The sequence below is a fragment of the Aquarana catesbeiana genome, linkage group LG01 (genome assembly GCF_042186555.1).
Source record: "Aquarana catesbeiana isolate 2022-GZ linkage group LG01, ASM4218655v1, whole genome shotgun sequence".
Classification (NCBI taxonomy): Eukaryota; Metazoa; Chordata; class Amphibia; order Anura; family Ranidae; genus Aquarana; species Aquarana catesbeiana.
In genome coordinates, this window is record NC_133324.1 from 782,477,032 (window position 1) to 782,499,121 (window position 22,090).

Here is a 22,090-nt window from a genome sequence, read left to right on the forward strand (position 1 = left end):
ATCTGCAACTTGTGGCAGGTGACATGGCAAGTGGACAATCTGAAACTTGTGGCAGGTGACGTGGCAAATGACAATCCGCAACTTGTGGCAGGTGACGTGGCAAATGGGCAATCCGCAACTTGTGGCAGGTGACGTGGCAAATAACACTCCACAACGTGTGGCAGGTGACGTGGCAAGTGACAATAAACAACTTGTGGCAGGCAACTTGGCAAGTGACAATCCGCAACATGCAGCAGGTGATGTGGCAAGTGACAATCCGCAACATGTGGCAGGTGATGTGGCAAATGACAATCCGCAACTTGTGGCAGGTGACATGGCAAGTGGACAATCCGAAACTTGTGTCAGGTGACGGGGCAAATGACAATCCGCAACTTGTGGCAAGTGACGTGGCAAGTGGACAATCTGCAACTTGTGACAAGTGACGTGGCAAATTACAATCCGCAATTTTTGGCAGGTGACGTGGCAAGTGGACAATCCACAACTTGTGGCAGGTGACGTGGCAAGTGGACAATCCATAACTTGTGGCAAATGACAATCCACAACTTGTGGCAGGTGACGTGACAAGTGGACAATCAGCAACTTGTGGCAGGTGACGTGGCAAATGACAATCCACAACTTGTGGCAGGTGACGTGGACAATCCACAACTTGTGGCAGGCGACGTTGCAAGTGGACAATCCACAACTTGTGGCAGGTGACGTGGCAAATGACAATCCGCAACTTGTGGCAGGTGATGTGGCAAATGACAATCCGCAACTTGTGGCAGGTGACGTGGCAAGTGGACAATACAAGCACACTGCTGCTCTCTCAGCTGCTGCTACTCACTCTGGTCTCACAAAATGGCTGAAATAGTTAAATAATACTGTTTTACTTGGGGAGGGTCTTATGATGTTATCTTAACTAAATGCTTCTAGACGCAAATGCAGTAAAACACTGATAAACGCGGCTAAACACGGCATGCAAATGCGGCTAAACGGGCATTTTAAACGCCGGCGTCAAGGTGTCAAAAAAAAATCGTTCAGAGGACTTTGCCTCAGCGTTCCGTGTACATGGAGCCTTACAGTGTTTTATTCCTTCGATGCCTTGATTCTGAATATGTAAAATTACAGAGAATCAGGCCCAGCATTTTATTCTCTACTCTCTCTCTAAAGCCATTGCAGCCATGCTGGCAAGTCTTGTAGTTTGATAAAGAGGTTGCAAAATCCAGAGCGATGTGACAAAGAGCTTCAATTGTCCCCGAAGCTCTATAAGGCCCCTTTCACACTGGGGCATCGGCGGTGTCGGCGGGAAAGCGCCGATATTTTTAGCGGCGCTTTATCATCGTATTTGGGGGGTATTCGGCTGCTAGCGGGTTGCTTTTAACCCCCCACTAGTGGCCGAAAAAGGGTTAAAACCACCCGCAAAGCGCTGCTGCAGCAGCGCTTTGCCGGCGGTATAGCCACGCTGCCCATTGATTTCAATGGGCAGGAGCGGTGGAGGAGCGGTAGACACACCGCTCCTTCACCGCTCCAAAAGACTTTTTTTTACCGTTCTGCCAGCGCACCGCTCCAGTGTGAAAGTCCTCAGGCTTTTACACTGAAGAGACAGGAGCGGCTCTTTCAGGGCGCTTTGCAGGCACTATTTTTATCGCTGTATCGCCTGCAAAGTGCCCCAGTGTGAAAGGGGTCTAAGAAACCAGAAAAACTGGCTGCATTAGTTGGTTGTAAAACAGAAGAAAGTCAGATTCATGGCTTTTCCTCTATACAGTAAGCCCCGGTTCACACAGGGGCGGCACGACTTGCAGGTTGCCTCACCGAGGCGACCTGCACACGACTTCCATGGCGACTTGCAAAACGACTTCTGTATAGAAGTCTATGCAAGTCGCCCCAAGTCGCCCCCAAAGTAGTACAGGAACCTTTTTCTAAGTCGGAGCGACTTGCGTCGCTCCTATTAGAACGGTTCCATTGTACAGAACGGGAGGCGACTTGTCAGGCGGCTAGGTCGCCTGACAAGTCGCCCCTGTGTGAACCGGCACTAACAGTAGCAAAGGTTTACAGCAGCTCACCTACAGCTTACATTTTTTTTTCTGTAATTTCTTTTTCTTTCAAATAGGTTTTTATTAAAGTGGAACTTTAGCCAGAAAATCAAGTCATGATATAAAACTTCAAGATGGCCCATTTTGCAGGTATAGCAATATAAAACCTAAAAAAAGTGTCTGTACTGTTTAAAATCCAGTAATACACTGTATCACCCTGTTCTGTACATGCTCGGTTGCTCCCCCATTTTAGGCATTTTTAGGCACTGCTGAATTTGTAGAGGCCAATCTGCTGATAGCCTAAAGCAGAATTAACCCCCCTATCCTTTATAGCCAAGGAAGCTGCTTCTGTTTGATCTGCAACTGCATACCTCCCAACTTTTTGAGATGGGAATGAGGGACACCTATCAGCAAAAATATGCAGGGATAGGACACACCCCTTGCCATGCCCCCTTAAAGGAGAATTGTACAAAAAACTTTGAAGAAAAAAAGATTGGTTAAACCCACAAGTGCTTTTTTTACCACTACTATTCCTTTATATTGGCTTTTGGAATTTACAAATGCAGCAATTTAGAAATCAGATGAAAGGTTTAGTACTGGAAAACACTTTTTGATAGATAAAAAGTGCATTTTATATACAACTATATAGATCAGACCAAAATGAGGGACAAATGAGGAATGAGGGACAGAGGAACATTGCTCCAAATCAGGGACAGTCCCTCGAAATCAGGGACAGTTGGGAGCTATGGCAACTGCCATGGTGCTGCACATGTGATCAGTTAGGACACAAGCCATTTGATGGTATGACAGTTTAGTTGAAGACACAAGCAAATGTGGCAGTTAGAAATCCCTTTATTCCAGGAATGTAACTATTTTTTGAAACCGTTAAATCAATCAGATAAGTTCCACTTTATGATTTACTGCTGTTTGGGGGCTCTGAGCTTCAGCAAAATGGCAGCCTCCAGCAAGTTGTTATGGGTAAAGTTTCACTTTAAGGTACTACTCTATAATATGTAGGGTACAGAAAGCTTGCAAAAAGTGTACATTGAAAGCAACTTCAAATAATACAGTTGAAGATGCATTTCAGAAACCATAAAATGTATTTGCATCAATAAAGAGACATTATAACAGTTTCTCCATATGGTCTGAGTACCTGTAACAAATGTAATACATATCCAAGTTTAGAACTATGAATGGTATAGTAAGGGTATCAGACATGGGCGTAGCATTCTTAACCACCTCAATACAGGGCATTTTCGCCCCCTTCCTGCCCAAGCCATTTTTCAGCTTTCAGCGCTGTCGCACTTTGAATGACAATTGCGCGGTCATACAACACTGTACCCAAATGAAATTGTTATCATTTTTTCCCCACAAATAGAGCTTTCTTTTAGTGGTATTTGATCACCTCTGCGGTTTTTATTTTTTGTGCTATAAACAAAAGAATAGTGACAAGTTTTAAAAAAAACACAATAATTTTTACCTTTTGCGATAATAAATATCCAATTTTTTTTTCTTTAAAACAAATTTTTTCTCAGTTTAGGCCGATATGTATTCTTGTATATATTTTTGGTAAAAAAAAAAATCGCAATAAGCGTATATTGCTTGGTTTGCGCAAAAGTTATAGCGTCTACAAAATAGGGGATAGATTTATAACATTTTAATTTTTTTTTATTTTTTTACTAGTAATGGCGGCGATCTGCGATTTTTATCGTGACTGCGATATTGCGGCGGACACATCGGACACTTTTGACACATATTTGGGACCATTCACATTTATACAGCGATCCGTGCTATAAAAATGCATTGATTACTGTATAAATGTGACAGGCAGGGAAGGGGTTAACACTAGGTGGTGATCGAGGGGTTAACTGTGTTGCTAGGGAGTGATTCTAACTGTAGGGGGCGGGGACTCACTAGGGGAGGAGACCGATCGGTGTTCCTCTGTACTGGGAACACACCATCGGTCTCCTCTCCTTTGACAGGACTGTGGATCTGTGTGTTTACACACACAGATCCACGGTCCTGCTGTGTTACCGGTAATCGCGGGTGCCCGGCGGACATCGCGGGCGCCGGGCACGCGCACCGGGTGCCTAGTGACACGGCGCGCGCGCGATCGCCGGCGGCGGCGCGCGCGATCGCCGGCGGCGGCGCGCGCGCGCCCCCTGGTGGCCTAGGAAAGCGAGGACGTCATATGACGCCCGCCCGCCACGAGAGCTGCGCTGCCTGGCCGTCAATTGACGGCCGGCGGTCGGCAAGCAGTTAAAAAGCCCTCACTGGACCCTACCGACCTGAACAACTTAAGACCCATCTCATTGCTCCCATTCACCTCTAAACTTCTAGAACGCTTAGTCTACAACCGTCTTAGCTCCTACCTCAATGAAAATAACCTTCTTGACCCCTTACAGTCTGGCTTTCGCTCGCAGCACTCCACGGAAACTGCCTTACTAAAACTCACTAACGATTTACTAACTGCTAAAACCAACAGCCAGTACTCCATACTCCTACTACTTGACCTCTCTGTGGCCTTTGATACTGTTGACCACCTGCTCCTTATCAATAAACTACATTCCCTTGGCCTCCGAGATTCTGCTCTATCCTGGTTCTCTGCCTATTTATCACAGCGCTCCTTCAGTGTCACCTACAACTCTGTCTCCTCCTCTCCATTGCCCCTTTCTGTGGGGGTCCCCCAAGGCGCGGTTCTTGGACCCCTTCTCTTCTCTATCTACACCTCCTCCCTTGGTCACTTAATAACTGCCCACGGCTTCCAATACCACTTATACGCTGATGACACCCAAATCTATCTGTCTACTCCTCACCTCACTCCTTCAGTGTCCTCTCTCATTACTAACTTACTAACTGACATATCAGCATGGATGTCGCACCACTTCCTTAAACTAAATCTCTCTAAAACAGAGCTATTAATATTCCCCCCCCCCCCGCCCGTGCACCTCTTCATGACTTTTCCATCAAAATCAACAATGCAACCATCAGTCCCTCCCCTCACGCCAGGGTACTCGGTGTAATCCTAGACTCTGACTTGTCATTTCAGCCTCAAATCCAATCGTTGTCAAAAGTTTGTAGAATTCACCTCTGTAACATCTCTAAAATTCGCCCCTTTTTAACAAGTGAAACCACCAAGCTCCTCATTCACTCCCTTGTTATCTCTCGCCTTGACTATTGCAACTCCCTTCTCATTGGCTTACCTCTCCATAGGCTATCCCCTCTTCAGTCTCTTATGAATGCTGTTGCCAGACTTATCCACCTTACCAACTGCTCAGTGTCTGCCAACCCTCTACTCCAATCCCTACACTGGCTCCCAATCACCCAGCAAATTAAATTCAAAATACTAACCACAACATACAAAGCAATTCACAACTCTGTCCCGAGCTACATCACTAATCTTGTCTCCAAATATCATCCAAATTGACCTCTCCGCTCCTCTCATGACCTCCTTCTTTCAAGCTCTCTCATCTCCTCCTCCCATGCTCATCTCCAGGATTTCTCCAGAGCCTCTCCCATCCTCTGGAACTCGCTACCTCCATCTATCCGGCAATCCCCTACTCTTGCTACCTTCAGGCGATCCCTGAAAACTCATCTCTTCAGGAAAGCCTATGACATCTCCAACTAATCTCCTACCACTTCCACCAGCTCATTCCCCACAGTTACAACCTTTTGTACCACCTACAATTGTAGATTGTAAGCTCTTCTGAGCAGGGCCCTCTTAATCCTCTTGTATTTTATTGTATTATAACTGTATTGTCTCCCTTTTATATTGTAAAGCGCTGCGTAAACTGTTGGCGCTATATAAATCCTGAATAATAATAATAATAATCAGAGATCGCAGGGGTCGCCATGGCAACCCGGCCCCTGCTTCAGCATCCCTGTCACATCAGGTTTTATGCCGCTGTGCCCGTGTGTGGGTGGCGGGGTTACTTGAGGGGCCGGTATGCGAGGAATAATATGTGACAGACCACTCCCCTCCCCTCAGACGTCAGGTGGGGCGGGGCCACTGAGTTGAGTGGGTGGGCCATCAGCTCTCCATTCTCTTCCACAGAATGTCGCATCCTAGCTGCCTCTAAGCAGCGTGAGTGTTCTCCCTGTCCCTGCTGCTCTGTGAGCTGGTTCCGCCCCCTCCACCCCTTACATCTCTCGCTGCAAGTCCATGCGCGCTTATCTCTCCTCACCTCCCTCATCTTTCCCCCACCCCCCCCTAGCCCCACCTGTCCTCAGTCATGGCGGGGCCAGGGATACGTGCTTTTAAGCTGGAGCCATTAGGAGACGGAGATACTACAAGCAAGTTCATAGAGAGATCAGATGTAAGAGGAAGTTCGAGCATTCTAAACTCCAGGACACTGACATGGCTGAGGGGCTTCTAAACATTGAGTGGGACTGAGACTTCTCTGAACTCCCCCTGTACTGGGAACATCCTATATGTGAGGAAGTGACAGGAACCCAGCATGGGGGAGGGGTGAGTCCTGGACATGCTGGGACTTGTAGTGTCTGTGTGGCTTTCCCTAATTCAGTGCTGCAAGAGGTTCAGATGAATGTACAAATAACAAGCAAATGACATAAGGAACATCAATAACAGAGATCATTAATACTCTACTGGATATTACAACTAAAATCACCAGTGCTGCACATAATTAAAAATGTGCAAACAAAGTGGAATAAATACAGTAATTGACCGCGAGATTGTTTCCAGAGCGATACCATCGCACTGGTTCTCGGCGACAGGGTGCTGTGCATGTCGCGCTGGCTCGCTCATCGGGAAAGGAAAACTTTTTTTTTCCTTTCACGATGATCGACAGAAAGTGCTGACAGCTGTCTGGTATGAATCCTGAGGGGGAACACCGTGCCAAATTTTAAATAAAAAAACGGCATGGGTTCCCTCCCAGGGGCATACCAGGCCCTTAGGTCTGGTATGGATTGTGAGGGGAACCCCCTAACGCCAAAAAATCTGTGTGGGGGTCCCCCCCAAAATCCATACCAGACCCTTATGCAGCCCGGCCGGCCAGGAAAGGGGGTGGGGATGAGCGAGCGCCCCCCCCCTCCTGAGCCGTACCAGGCCGCATGCCCTCAACATGGGGGGAGGGTGCCTTGGGGGAGGGGGAACACTGGGAGAAGAGGCCGAACACCAGGAGAAGTCGGAAGGAGACCCCCCAAAGTCGGAAGAAGACCCCCGAGCTGCCTAATAAATTATTCTTAAAATCTGTGTACTGTGGTTTTTTTTTTATTGACACTTTTTTCCCTAGGTGAATGGGTAGGGGTACCATGTACCCCATACTCATTCACATAGTGTGGGGGGCCGGGATCTGGGGGCCCCCTTATTAAAGGGGACTCCTGGATTCCGATAAGCCCCCCGCCCGCAGACCCCGACAACCAATGGCCAGGGTTGTCGGGAAGAGGCCCTTGTCCTCATCAACATGGGGACAAGGTGCTTTGGGGTGGGGGGCCGCAGGGCGCCCCCCTCCCCAAGGCACCCACCCCCCCATGGGGACAAGGTGCTTTGGGGTGGGGGCGCTCGCTCGTCCCCACCCCCTTTCCTGGCCGCCTGGGCTGTGTTCTCGGATAAGGGTCTGGTATGGATTTTGGGGGGACCCCCATGCCGATTTTTCGGCGTAGGGGGTTCCTCTTACAATCCATACCAGACCTAAGGGCCTGGTATGCCCCTGGGAGGGAACCCGCGCCGTTTTTTTATTTAAAATTTGACGCGGTGTTCCCCCTCAGGATTCATACCAGACAGCTGTCAGCACTGCCTGTCGCTCATCGCGAAAGAAAAAAAAAGTTTACCTTTCCCAATGAGTGAGCCATCTCGGCGCTGGCTCCCGCAACGGGGCTCGCAGGTGTCAAATCTCGACGAGAAATGCGGCGAGATTGACACAATATCGCGATCACCTACTGTAGATACAAAAAGGAAAAATTCTATATACAGATCAAATTCATCAATAAAGTTCAAGTGAATGTGCAAATAACAAATAAATAAATAAGACATAAAAATCAATAGTACCCTATTGAATATTGCAAGCAAAAGCACCAGTGCTGTAAAAAATCAACGGTCTTGATGTGAGGTGAGCTGTTAGCACACACGGAGTGATCACACCATCACTAAGGCCCCTTTCACACTGGGGCGGTTTGCTAAAAATAGTGCCTGCAAACTGACCTAAAACTGGCGCTGCTGTGTCTCTGGCTATCACACTGGAGTGGTGCTCTGGCAGGAGAGGAAAAAAACTCCTGCAAACAGCATCTTTGGAGCGGTGAAGGAGCAGTGTGTTCATCGCTCCTGCCCATTGAAATCAATGGGGCAGCGCGGCTATACCGCCGCAAAGCGCCGCTGTAGCAGCGCTTTGTGGGCGGTTTTAACCCTTATTCGGCCGCCAGCGGGGGTTAAAACCGCACCGCTAGTGGCCGAATACCGCCGCTAAAACGACAGTAAAGCGGCGCTAAAAATATCGCCGTTTTACCGCCGACGCCCCCACCGCCCCAGTGTGAAAGGGGCCCTAAGGATTTCTTCATATTTGCACGTCTATCACCACTGGGATCTGTTTAAATTATTTATTTACTTGGACACCTTGATGCGGGATGTGAAACACAAAAAAGGACACTTTATTGATGAACTTTATTTTCCTGTGAAATTTATTTGGTTTACCTTTTCAATTCCATATGTGCACATATTTTAATTTCTTACACCACTGGTGCATTTGGTTGCAATACCCAGCAGGGTCATCCTATTTGGCTATTGCGACCGCATTAATAAACTTTATCTGCATGTGGAATTATTTTGCTTTGTTTCCACAATTTTTAATATTTGCAGCACTGGTGCTTTTGGTTGCAATATCCAGCAGGGTTTTATTGATTTTTATGTTTTATTTATTTGCACATTCAATTGAACTTCATTGGTGAATTTGATCTGTATATATGGTATTTTTCCTTTTTATCTATTTATTCCGCTTTGTTTGCACATTTTTAATTATATGCAGCACTGTGGTTTTTAGTTGAAATATCCTGTAGAGTATTAATGATCTCTGTTATTGATGTTCCTTACATTATTTGCTTATTTGTATATTCATCTGAACCTCTTGCAGCACTGGGGTTTTGATTTAGTACCCAATAGCTCTTTTTGTGTTATGTATTTTTACATTTTGTTTTATTGAATTATGGATAGCGCCACACTTTTTATTTTTAGCAAGTGTGGGGACACATTATAGTGTTGGCAACTGCCCTTGGCTGTTTTTTGTCATATTAGTTGGTATTGGTTAGCACATAAGTAATCATATTCTCTTTATCCACTGCCCCACTGACTCCTTCCACTGCTGTATTGACGCCTTCCACTGCTGAACTAACGCCTTCCATTACTGTACTGACACCTTCCACTGCTGTTCTGACGCCTTCCACTGCTGTACTGACACCTTCCACTGCTGTACTGACACCTTCCACTACTCTACTGCCAGCTTCAGTGCTCTACTGACGGCCACCATCAACTGCTATACTGACTGCCACCATCCAGTGCTCTACTGACTGACTCCTTCCACTGCTCTACTGACTGACACCTTCCACTGCTCTACTGACGCCTTCCACTGCTCTACTGACGCCTTCCACTGCTCTACTGATGCCTTCTACTGCTCTACTGATGCCTTCCACTGCTGTACTGACACCTTCCACTGCTGTACTGACGCCTTCTTCTGCTGTACTGACGCCTTCCACTGCTCTACTACCAACTTCCACTGCTCTACTGACTGCCACCATCCACTGCTCTACTGACTGCCACCATCCACTGCTCTACTGACACCTTCCACTGCTCTACTGACGCCATCCACTGCTCTACTGACGCCATCCACTGCTCTACTGACTGACACCATCCACTGCTCTACTGACTGACACCATACACTGCTCCACTGACACCTTCCACTGCTCTACTGACACCATCCACTGTCCTCCTGACACCTTCCACTGCTCTACTGACTGACACCATCCACTGCTCTACTGATACCTTCCACTGCTCTACTGACACCAACCACTGCTCTACTGACACCACCCACTGCTATACTGACTGAAACCATCCACTGCTCTACTGACACCTTCCACTGGTCTACTGACACCATCCACTGCTCTACTGACACATGCCACTGTCCTACTGACACCTTCCACTGCTCTACTGACACTAGCCACTGCTCTACTGACACTAGCCACTGCTCTACTGACACCAGCCACTGCTCTACTGACTGACACCATCCACTGCTCTACTGACACCTTCCACTGCTCTACTGACACTAGCCACTGCTCTACTGACACCAGCCACTGCTCTACTGACTGACACCATCCACTGCTCTACTGACACCTTCCAATTCTCTACTGACACCAGCCACTGCTCTACTGACTGACACCATCCACTGCTCTACTGACACCTTCCACTGCTCTACTGACACCAGCCACTGCTCTACTGACTAACACCATCCACTGCTCTACTGACACCTTCCACTGGTCTACTGACACCTTCCACTGCTCTACTGACACCAGCCACTGCTCTAATGACACCAGCCACTGCTCTACTGACTGACACCATCCACTGCTCTACTGACACCTTCCACTGCTCTACTGACACCAGCCACTGCTCTACTGACACCAGCCACTGCTCTACTGACACCAGCCACTGCTCTACTGACTGACACCATCCACTGCTCTACTGACACATTCCACTGCTCTACTGACACCTTCCACTGCTCTACTGACACCAGCCACTGCTCTACTGACTGACACCATCCACTGCTCTACTGAAACCTTCCACTGCTCTACTGACATCAGCCACTGCTCTACTGACACCAGCCGCTGCTCTGCTGACTGACACCATCCACTGCTCTACTGACACCTTCCACTGCTGTACTGACACCAGCCACTGCTCTACTGACTGTGACCATCCACTGCTCTACTGACACCTTCCACTGGTCTACTAACACCTTCCTCTGCTCTACTGACACCTTCCACTGCTCTACTGACACCAGCCACTGCTCTACTGACACCAGCCACTGCTCTACTGACTGACACCAGCCACTGCTCTACTGACACCTTCCACTGGTCTACTGACACCTTCCACTGCTCTACTGACGCCTTCCACTGCTCTACTGCCAGCTTCCACTGCTCTACTGATGGCCACCATCCACTGCTCTACTGATGGCCACCATCCAGTGCTCTACTGACTGCCACCATCCAGTGCTCTACTGACTGCCACCATCCAGTGCTCTACTGACTGACACCTTCCACTGCTCTACTGACTGACACCTTCCACTGCTCTACTGACACCATCCACTGCTCTACTGACTGCCACCATCCAGTGCTCTACTGACTGCCACCATCCACTGCTCTACTGACTGACACCTTCCACTGCTCTACTGACACCATCCAATGCTCTACTGACACCATCCACTGCTCTACTGACTGACACCATCCACTGCTCTGCTGAAACCTTCCACTGCTCTACTGACACCTTCCACTGCTCTACTGACAACTTCCACTGCTCTACTGACAACATCCACTGCTCTACTGACACCACCCACTGCTCTTCTGACACCTTCCACTGCTCTACTGACTGACACCATCCACTGCTCTACGGACTAACACCATCCACTGCTCTACTGATGGCCACCATCCACTGCTCTATTGACACCTTCCACTGCTCTACTGACACTATCCACTGCTCTACTGAAAACATCCACTGTCCTCCTGACACCTTCCACTGCTCTACTGACTGACACCATCCACTGCTCTACTGATACCTTCCACTGCTCTACTGACACCAGCCACTGCTCTACTGACACCACCCACTGCTCTACTGACTGACACCATCCACTGCTCTACTGACACCTTCCACTGCTCTACTGACACCATCCACTGCTCTGCTGAAACCTTCCACTGCTCTACTGACACCTTCCACTGCTCTACTGACAACATCCACTGCTCTACTGACACCATCCACTGCTCTACTGACACCTTCCACTGCTCTACTGACTGACACCATCCACTGCTCTACGGACTGACACCATCCACTGCTCTACTGACTGACACCATCCACTGCTCTATTGACACCTTCCACTGATCTACTGACACTATCCACTGCTCTACTGAAAACATCCACTGTCCTCCTGACACCTTCCACTGCTCTACTGACTGACACCATCCACTACTCTACTGATACCTTCCACTGCTCTACTGACACCAGCCACTGCTCTACTGACACCACCCACTGCTCTACTGACTGACACCATCCACTGCTCTACTGACACCTTCCACTGGTCTACTGACACCATCCACTGCTCTATTGACACCATCCACTGCTCCAATGACACCATCCACTGTCCTCCTAACACCTTCCACTGCTCTACTGACTGACACTATCCACTGCTCTACTGACAACTTCCACTGCTCTACTGACACCAGCCACTGCTCTACTGACTGACACCATCCACTGCTCTACTGACACCTTCCACTGCTCTACTGACACCAGCCACTTCTCTACTGACACCATCCACTGCTCTACTGACACCTTCCACTGGTCTACTGACACCTTCCACTGCTCTACTGACACCAGCCACTGCTCTACTGACTGACACCATCCACTGCTCTACTGACACCTTCCACTGCTCTACTGACACCAGCCACTTCTCTACTGACACCATCCACTGCTCTACTGACACCTTCCACTGGTCTACTGACACCTTCCACTGCTCTACTGACACCATCCACTGCTCTGCTGAAACCTTCCACTGCTCTACTGACACCTTCCACTGCTCTACTGACAACTTCCACTGCTCTACTGACAACATCCACTGCTCTACTGACACCACCCACTGCTCTTCTGACACCTTCCACTGCTCTACTGACTGACACCATCCACTGCTCTACGGACTAACACCATCCACTGCTCTACTGATGGCCACCATCCACTGCTCTATTGACACCTTCCACTGCTCTACTGACACTATCCACTGCTCTACTGAAAACATCCACTGTCCTCCTGACACCTTCCACTGCTCTACTGACTGACACCATCCACTGCTCTACTGATACCTTCCACTGCTCTACTGACACCAGCCACTGCTCTACTGACACCACCCACTGCTCTACTGACTGACACCATCCACTGCTCTACTGACACCTTCCACTGCTCTACTGACACCATCCACTGCTCTGCTGAAACCTTCCACTGCTCTACTGACACCTTCCACTGCTCTACTGACAACATCCACTGCTCTACTGACACCATCCACTGCTCTACTGACACCTTCCACTGCTCTACTGACTGACACCATCCACTGCTCTACGGACTGACACCATCCACTGCTCTACTGACTGACACCATCCACTGCTCTATTGACACCTTCCACTGATCTACTGACACTATCCACTGCTCTACTGAAAACATCCACTGTCCTCCTGACACCTTCCACTGCTCTACTGACTGACACCATCCACTACTCTACTGATACCTTCCACTGCTCTACTGACACCAGCCACTGCTCTACTGACACCACCCACTGCTCTACTGACTGACACCATCCACTGCTCTACTGACACCTTCCACTGGTCTACTGACACCATCCACTGCTCTATTGACACCATCCACTGCTCCAATGACACCATCCACTGTCCTCCTAACACCTTCCACTGCTCTACTGACTGACACTATCCACTGCTCTACTGACAACTTCCACTGCTCTACTGACACCAGCCACTGCTCTACTGACTGACACCATCCACTGCTCTACTGACACCTTCCACTGCTCTACTGACACCAGCCACTTCTCTACTGACACCATCCACTGCTCTACTGACACCTTCCACTGGTCTACTGACACCTTCCACTGCTCTACTGACACCAGCCACTGCTCTACTGACACCAGTAACTGCTCTACTGACTGACACCATCCACTGCTCTACTGACACCAGTAACTGCTCTACTGACACCTTCCACTGCTCTACAGACACCAGCCACCGCTCTACTGACTGACACCATCCAATGCTCTACTGACACCTTCCACTGCTCTACTGACACCAGCCACTGCTCTACTGACATCTTCCACTGGTCTACTGACACATTCCACTGCTCTACTGACACCTTCCACTGCTCTACTGACACCAGCTACTGCTCTACTGACTGACACCATCCACTGCTCTACTGACACCTTCCACTGCTCTACTGACACCAGCCACTGCTCTACTAACTGACACCATCCACTGCTCTACTGACACCTTCCACTTCTCTACTGACACCAGCCACTGCTCTACTGATTGAAACCATCCACTGGTCTACTGACACCTTCCACTGGTCTACTGACACCAGCCACTGCTCTACAGACTGACACCATCCACTGCTCTACTGACACCTTCCACTGGTCTACTGACACCTTCCACTGCTCTACTGATGCCTTCCACTGCTCTACTGCCAGCTTCCACTGCTCTACTGATGGCCACCATCCAGTGCTCTACTGACTGCCACCATCCAGTGCTCTACTGACTGCCACCATCCAGTGCTCTACTGACTGCCACCATTCACTTCCCCACTGACACCTTTCACTGCTCTACTGACACCTTCCACTGGTCTACTGACACCTTCCACTGCTCTACTGACACCAGCCACTGCTCTACTGACTGACACCATCCACTGCTCTACTGACACCTTCCACTGGTCTACTGACACCTTCCACTGCTCTACTGATGCCTTCCACTGCTCTACTGCCAGCTTCCACTGCTCTACTGATGGCCACCATCCAGTGCTCTACTGACTGCCACCATCCAGTGCTCTACTGACTGCCACCATCCAGTGCTCTACTGACTGCCACCATTCACTTCCCCACTGACACCTTCCACTGCTCTGCTGAAACCTTCCACTGCTCTACTGACACCTTCCACTGCTCTACTGACACCTTCCACTGCTCTACTGACAACATCCACTGCTCTACTGACACCATCCACTTCTCTACTGACACCTTCCACTGCTCTACTGACTGACACCATCCACTGCTCTACGGACTGACACCATCCACTGCTCTACTGACTGACACCATCCACTGCTCTACTGACACCTTCCACTGCTCTACTGACACTATCCACTGCTCTACTGAAAACATCCACTGTCCTCCTGACACCTTCCACTGCTCTACTGACTGACACCATCCACTGCTCTACTGATACCTTCCACTGCTCTACTGACACCATCCACTGCTCTACTGACACCATCCACTGCTCTACTGACACCTTCCACTGCTCTACTGACACCATCCACTGCTCTACTGACACCATCCACTGTCCTCCTAACACCTTCCACTGCTCTACTGACTGACACTATCCACTGCTCTACTGACACCTTCCACTGCTCTACTGACACCAGCCACTGCTCTACTGACTGACACCATCCACTGCTCTACTGAAACCTTCCACTGCTCTACTGACATCAGCCACTGCTCTACTGACACCAGCCGCTGCTCTACTGACTGACACCATCCACTGCTCTACTGACACCTTCCACTGCTGTACTGACACCAGCCACTGCTCTACTGACTGTGACCATCCACTGCTCTACTGTAACCTTCCACTGGTCTACTGACACCTTCCTCTGCTCTACTGACACCTTCCACTGCTCTACTGACACCAGCCACTGCTCTACTGACACCAGCCACTGCTCTACTGACTGACACCAGCCACTGCTCTACTGACACCTTCCACTGGTCTACTGACACCTTCCACTGCTCTACTGACGCCTTCCACTGCTCTACTGCCAGCTTCCACTGCTCTACTGACTGACACCATCCACTGCTCTATTGACACCTTCCACTGCTCTACTGACACTATCCACTGCTCTACTGAAAACATCCACTGTCCTCCTGACACCTTCCACTGCTCTACTGACTGACACCATCCACTGCTCTACTGATACCTTCCACTGCTCTACTGACACCAGCCACTGCTCTACTGACACCACCCACTGCTCTACTGACTGACACCATCCACTGCTCTACTGACACCTTCCACTGCTCTACTGACACCATCCACTGCTCTGCTGAAACCTTCCACTGCTCTACTGACACCTTCCACTGCTCTACTGACAACATCCACTGCTCTACTGACACCATCCACTGCTCTACTGACACCTTCCACTGCTCTACTGACTGACACCATCCACTGCTCTACGGACTGACACCATCCACTGCTCTACTGACTGACACCATACACTGCTCTATTGACACCTTCCACTGCTCTACTGACACTATCCACTGCTCTACTGAAAACATCCACTGTCCTCCTGACACCTTCCACTGCTCTACTGACTGACACCATCCACTGCTCTACTGATACCTTCCACTGCTCTACTGACACCAGCCACTGCTCTACTGACACCAGCCACTGCTCTACTGACTGACACCATCCACTGCTCTACTGACACCTTCCACTGGTCTACTGACACCATCCACTGCTCTATTGACACCATCCACTGCTCCAATGACACCATCCACTGTCCTCCTAACACCTTCCACTGCTCTACTGACTGACACTATCCACTGCTCTACTGACAACTTCCACTGCTCTACTGACACCAGCCACTGCTCTACTGACTGACACCATCCACTGCTCTACTGACACCTTCCACTGCTCTACTGACACCAGCCACTTCTCTACTGACACCATCCACTGCTCTACTGACACCTTCCACTGGTCTACTGACACCTTCCACTGCTCTACTGACACCAGCCACTGCTCTACTGACACCAGTAACTGCTCTACTGACTGACACCATCCACTGCTCTACTGACACCAGTAACTGCTCTACTGACACCTTCCACTGCTCTACAGACACCAGCCACCGCTCTACTGACTGACACCATCCAATGCTCTACTGACACCTTCCACTGCTCTACTGACACCAGCCACTGCTCTACTGACTGACACCATCCACTGCTCTACTGACATCTTCCACTGGTCTACTGACACATTCCACTGCTCTACTGACACCTTTCACTGCTCTACTGACTGACACCATCCACTGCTCTACTGACACCTTCCACTGCTCTACTGACACCAGCCACTGCTCTACTAACTGACACCATCCACTGCTCTACTGACACCTTCCACTTCTCTACTGACACCAGCCACTGCTCTACTGACTGAAACCATCCACTGGTCTACTGACACCTTCCACTGGTCTACTGACACCTTCCACTGGTCTACTGACACCAGCCACTGCTCTACAGACTGACACCATCCACTGCTCTACTGACACCTTCCACTGGTCTACTGACACCTTCCACTGCTCTACTGATGCCTTCCACTGCTCTACTGCCAGCTTCCACTGCTCTACTGATGGCCACCATCCAGTGCTCTACTGACTGCCACCATCCAGTGCTCTACTGACTGCCACCATTCACTTCCCCACTGACACCTTCCACTGGTCTACTGACACCTTCCACTGGTCTACTGACACCTTCCACTGCTCTACTGACACCAGCCACTGCTCTACTGACTGACACCATCCACTGCTCTACTGACACCTTCCACTGGTCTACTGACACCTTCCACTGGTCTACTGACACCTTCCACTGCTCTACTGATGCCTTCCACTGCTCTACTGCCAGCTTCCACTGCTCTACTGATGGCCACCATCCAGTGCTCTACTGACTGCCACCATCCAGTGCTCTACTGACTGCCACCATCCAGTGCTCTACTGACTGCCACCATTCACTTCCCCACTGACACCATCCACTGCTCTACTGACACCTTCCACTGCTCTACTGACACTATCCACTGCTCTACTGAAAACATCCACTGTCCTCCTGACACCTTCCACTGCTCTACTGACTGACACCATCCACTGCTCTACTGATACCTTCCACTGCTCTACTGACACCATCCACTGCTCTACTGACACCATCCACTGCTCTACTGACACCTTCCACTGCTCTACTGACACCATCCACTGCTCTACTGACACCATCCACTGTCCTCCTAACACCTTCCACTGCTCTACTGACTGACACTATCCACTGCTCTACTGACACCTTCCACTGCTCTACTGACACCAGCCACTGCTCTACTGACTGACACCATCCACTGCTCTACTGACACCTTCCACTGCTCTACTGACACCAGCCACTTCTCTACTGACACCATCCACTGCTCTACTGACACCTTCCACTGGTCTACTGACACCTTCCACTGCTCTACTGACACCAGCCACTGCTCTACTGACACCAGCCACTGCTCTACTGACACCAGCCACTGCTCTACTGACACCAGTAACTGCTCTACTGACTGACACCATCCACTGCTCTACTGACACCAGCCACTGCTCTACTAACTGACACCATCCACTGCTCTACTGACACCTTCCACTTCTCTACTGACAACAGCCACTGCTCTACTGACACCAGCCACTGCTCTACTGACTGAACCCATCCACTGGTCTACTGACACCTTCCACTGGTCTACTGACACCTTCCACTGGTCTACTGACACCAGCCACTGCTCTACTGACACCAGCCACTGTCCTCCTAACACCTTCCACTGCTCTACTGACTGACACTATCCACTGCTCTACTGACACCTTCCACTGCTCTACTGACACCAGCCACTGCTCTACTGACTGACACCATCCACTGCTCTACTGACACCTTCCACTGCTCTACTGACACGAGCCACTTCTCTACTGACACCATCCACTGCTCTACTGACACCTTCCACTGGTCTACTGACACCTTCCACTGCTCTACTGACACCAGCCACTGCTCTACTGACACCAGCCACTGCTCTACTGACACCAGTAACTGCTCTACTGACTGACACCATCCACTGCTCTACTGACACCTTCCACTGCTCTACTGATACCAGCCACTGCTCTACTAACTGACACCATCCACTGCTCTACTGACACCTTCCACTTTTCTACTGACACCAGCCACTGCTCTACTGACACCAGCCACCGCTCTACTGACTGAAACCATCCACTGGTCTACTGACACCTTCCACTGGTCTACTGACACCTTCCACTGGTCTACTGACACCAGCCACTGCTCTACAGACTGACACCATCCACTGCTCTACTGACACCTTCCACTGCTCTACTGACACCTTCCACTGCTCTACTGACTGACACCATCCACTGCTCTACGGACTGACACCATCCACTGCTCTACTGACTGACACCATCCACTGCTCTACTGACACCTTCCACTGCTCTACTGACACTATCCACTGCTCTACTGAAAACATCCACTGTCCTCCTGACACCTTCCACTGCTCTACTGACTGACACCATCCACTGCTCTACTGATACCTTCCACTGCTCTACTGACACCATCCACTGCTCTACTGACACCATCCACTGCTCTACTGACACCTTCCACTGCTCTACTGACACCATCCACTGCTCTACTGACACCATCCACTGTCCTCCTAACACCTTCCACTGCTCTACTGACTGACACTATCCACTGCTCTACTGACACCTTCCACTGCTCTACTGACACCAGCCACTGCTCTACTGACTGACACCATCCACTGCTCTACTGACACCTTCCACTGCTCTACTGACACCAGCCACTTCTCTACTGACACCATCCACTGCTCTACTGACACCTTCCACTGGTCTACTGACACCTTCCACTGCTCTATTGACACCAGCCACTGCTCTACTGACACCAGCCACTGCTCTACTGACACCAGTAACTGCTCTACTGACTGACACCATCCACTGCTCTACTGACACCTTCCACTGCTCTACTGACACCAGCCACTGCTCTACTAACTGACACCATCCACTGCTCTACTGACACCTTCCACTTCTCTACTGACAACAGCCACTGCTCTACTGACACCAGCCACTGCTCTACTGACTGAACCCATCCACTGGTCTACTGACACCTTCCACTGGTCTACTGACACCTTCCACTGGTCTACTGACACCAGCCACTGCTCTACTGACACCATCCACTGTCCTCCTAACACCTTCCACTGCTCTACTGACTGACACTATCCACTGCTCTACTGACACCTTCCACTGCTCTACTGACACCAGCCACTGCTCTACTGACTGACACCATCCACTGCTCTACTGACACCTTCCACTGCTCTACTGACACGAGCCACTTCTCTACTGACACCATCCACTGCTCTACTGACACCTTCCACTGGTCTACTGACACCTTCCACTGCTCTACTGACACCAGCCACTGCTCTACTGACACCAGCCACTGCTCTACTGACACCAGTAACTGCTCTACTGACTGACACCATCCACTGCTCTACTGACACCTTCCACTGCTCTACTGACACCAGCCACTGCTCTACTAACTGACACCATCCACTGCTCTACTGACACCTTCCACTTTTCTACTGACACCAGCCACTGCTCTACTGACACCAGCCACCGCTCTACTAACTGAAACCATCCACTGGTCTACTGACACCTTCCACTGGTCTACTGACACCTTCCACTGGTCTACTGACACCAGCCACTGCTCTACAGACTGACACCATCCACTGCTCTACTGACACCTTCCACTGGTCTACTGACACCTTCCACTGCTCTACTGATGCCTTCCACTGCTCTACTGCCAGCTTCCACTGCTCTACTGATGGCCACCATCCAGTGCTCTACTGACTGCCAACATCCAGTGCTCTACTGACTGCCACCATCCAGTGCTCTACTGACTGCCACCATTCACTTCCCCACTGACACCTTCCACTGGTCTACTGACACCTTCCACTGGTCTACTGACACCTTCCACTGCTCTACTGACACCAGCCACTGCTCTACTGACTGACACCATCCACTGCTCTACTGACACCTTCCACTGCTCTACTGATGCCTTCCACTGCTCTACTGCCAGCTTCCACTGCTCTACTGATGGCCACCATCCAGTGCTCTACTGACTGCCACCATCCAGTGCTCTACTCACTGCCACCATCCAGTGCTCTACTGACTGCCACCATTCACTTCCCCACTGACACCTTCCACTGCTCTGCTGAAACCTTCCACTGCTCTACTGACACCTTCCACTGCTCTACTGACACCTTCCACTGCTCTACTGACAACATCCACTGCTCTACTGACACCATCCACTGCTCTACTGACACCTTCCACTGCTCTACTGACTGACACCATCCACTGCTCTACGGACTGACACCATCCACTGCTCTACTGACTGACACCATCCACTGCTCTACTGACACCTTCCACTGCTCTACTGACACTATCCACTGCTCTACTGAAAACATCCACTGTCCTCCTGACACCTTCCACTGCTCTACTGACTGACACCATCCACTGCTCTACTGATACTTTCCACTGCTCTACTGACACCAGCCACTGCTCTACTGACACCACCCACTGCTCTACTGACTGACACCATCCACTGCTCTACTGAAACCTTCCACTGGTCTACTGACACCATCCACTGCTCTACTGACACCATCCACTGCTCTACTGACACCATCCACTGTCCTCCTAACACCTTCCACTGCTCTACTGTCTGACACTATCCACTGCTCTACTGACACCTTCCACTGCTCTACTGACACCAGCCACTGCTCTACTGACTGACACCATCCACTGTTCTACTGACACCTTCCACTGCTCTACTGACACCAGCCACTGCTCTACTGACACCAGCCACTGCTCTACTGACACCAGTAACTGCTCTACTGACTGACACCATCCACTGCTCTACTGACACCTTCCACTGGTCTACTGACACCTTCCACTGCTCTACTGACACCAGCCACCGCTCTACTGACTGACACCATCCACTGCTCTACTGACACCTTCCACTGCTCCACTGACACCAGCCACTGCTCTACTGACTGACACCATCCACTGCTCTACTGACATCTTCCACTGGTCTACTGACACATTCCACTGCTCTACTGACATCTTCCACTGCTCTACTGACACCAGCCACTGCTCTACAGACTGACACCATCCACTGCTCTACTGACACCTTCCACTGCTCTACTGACACCAGCCACTGCTCTACTGACTGACACCATCCACTGCTCTACTAACACCTTCCACTTCTCTACTGACACCAGCCACTGCT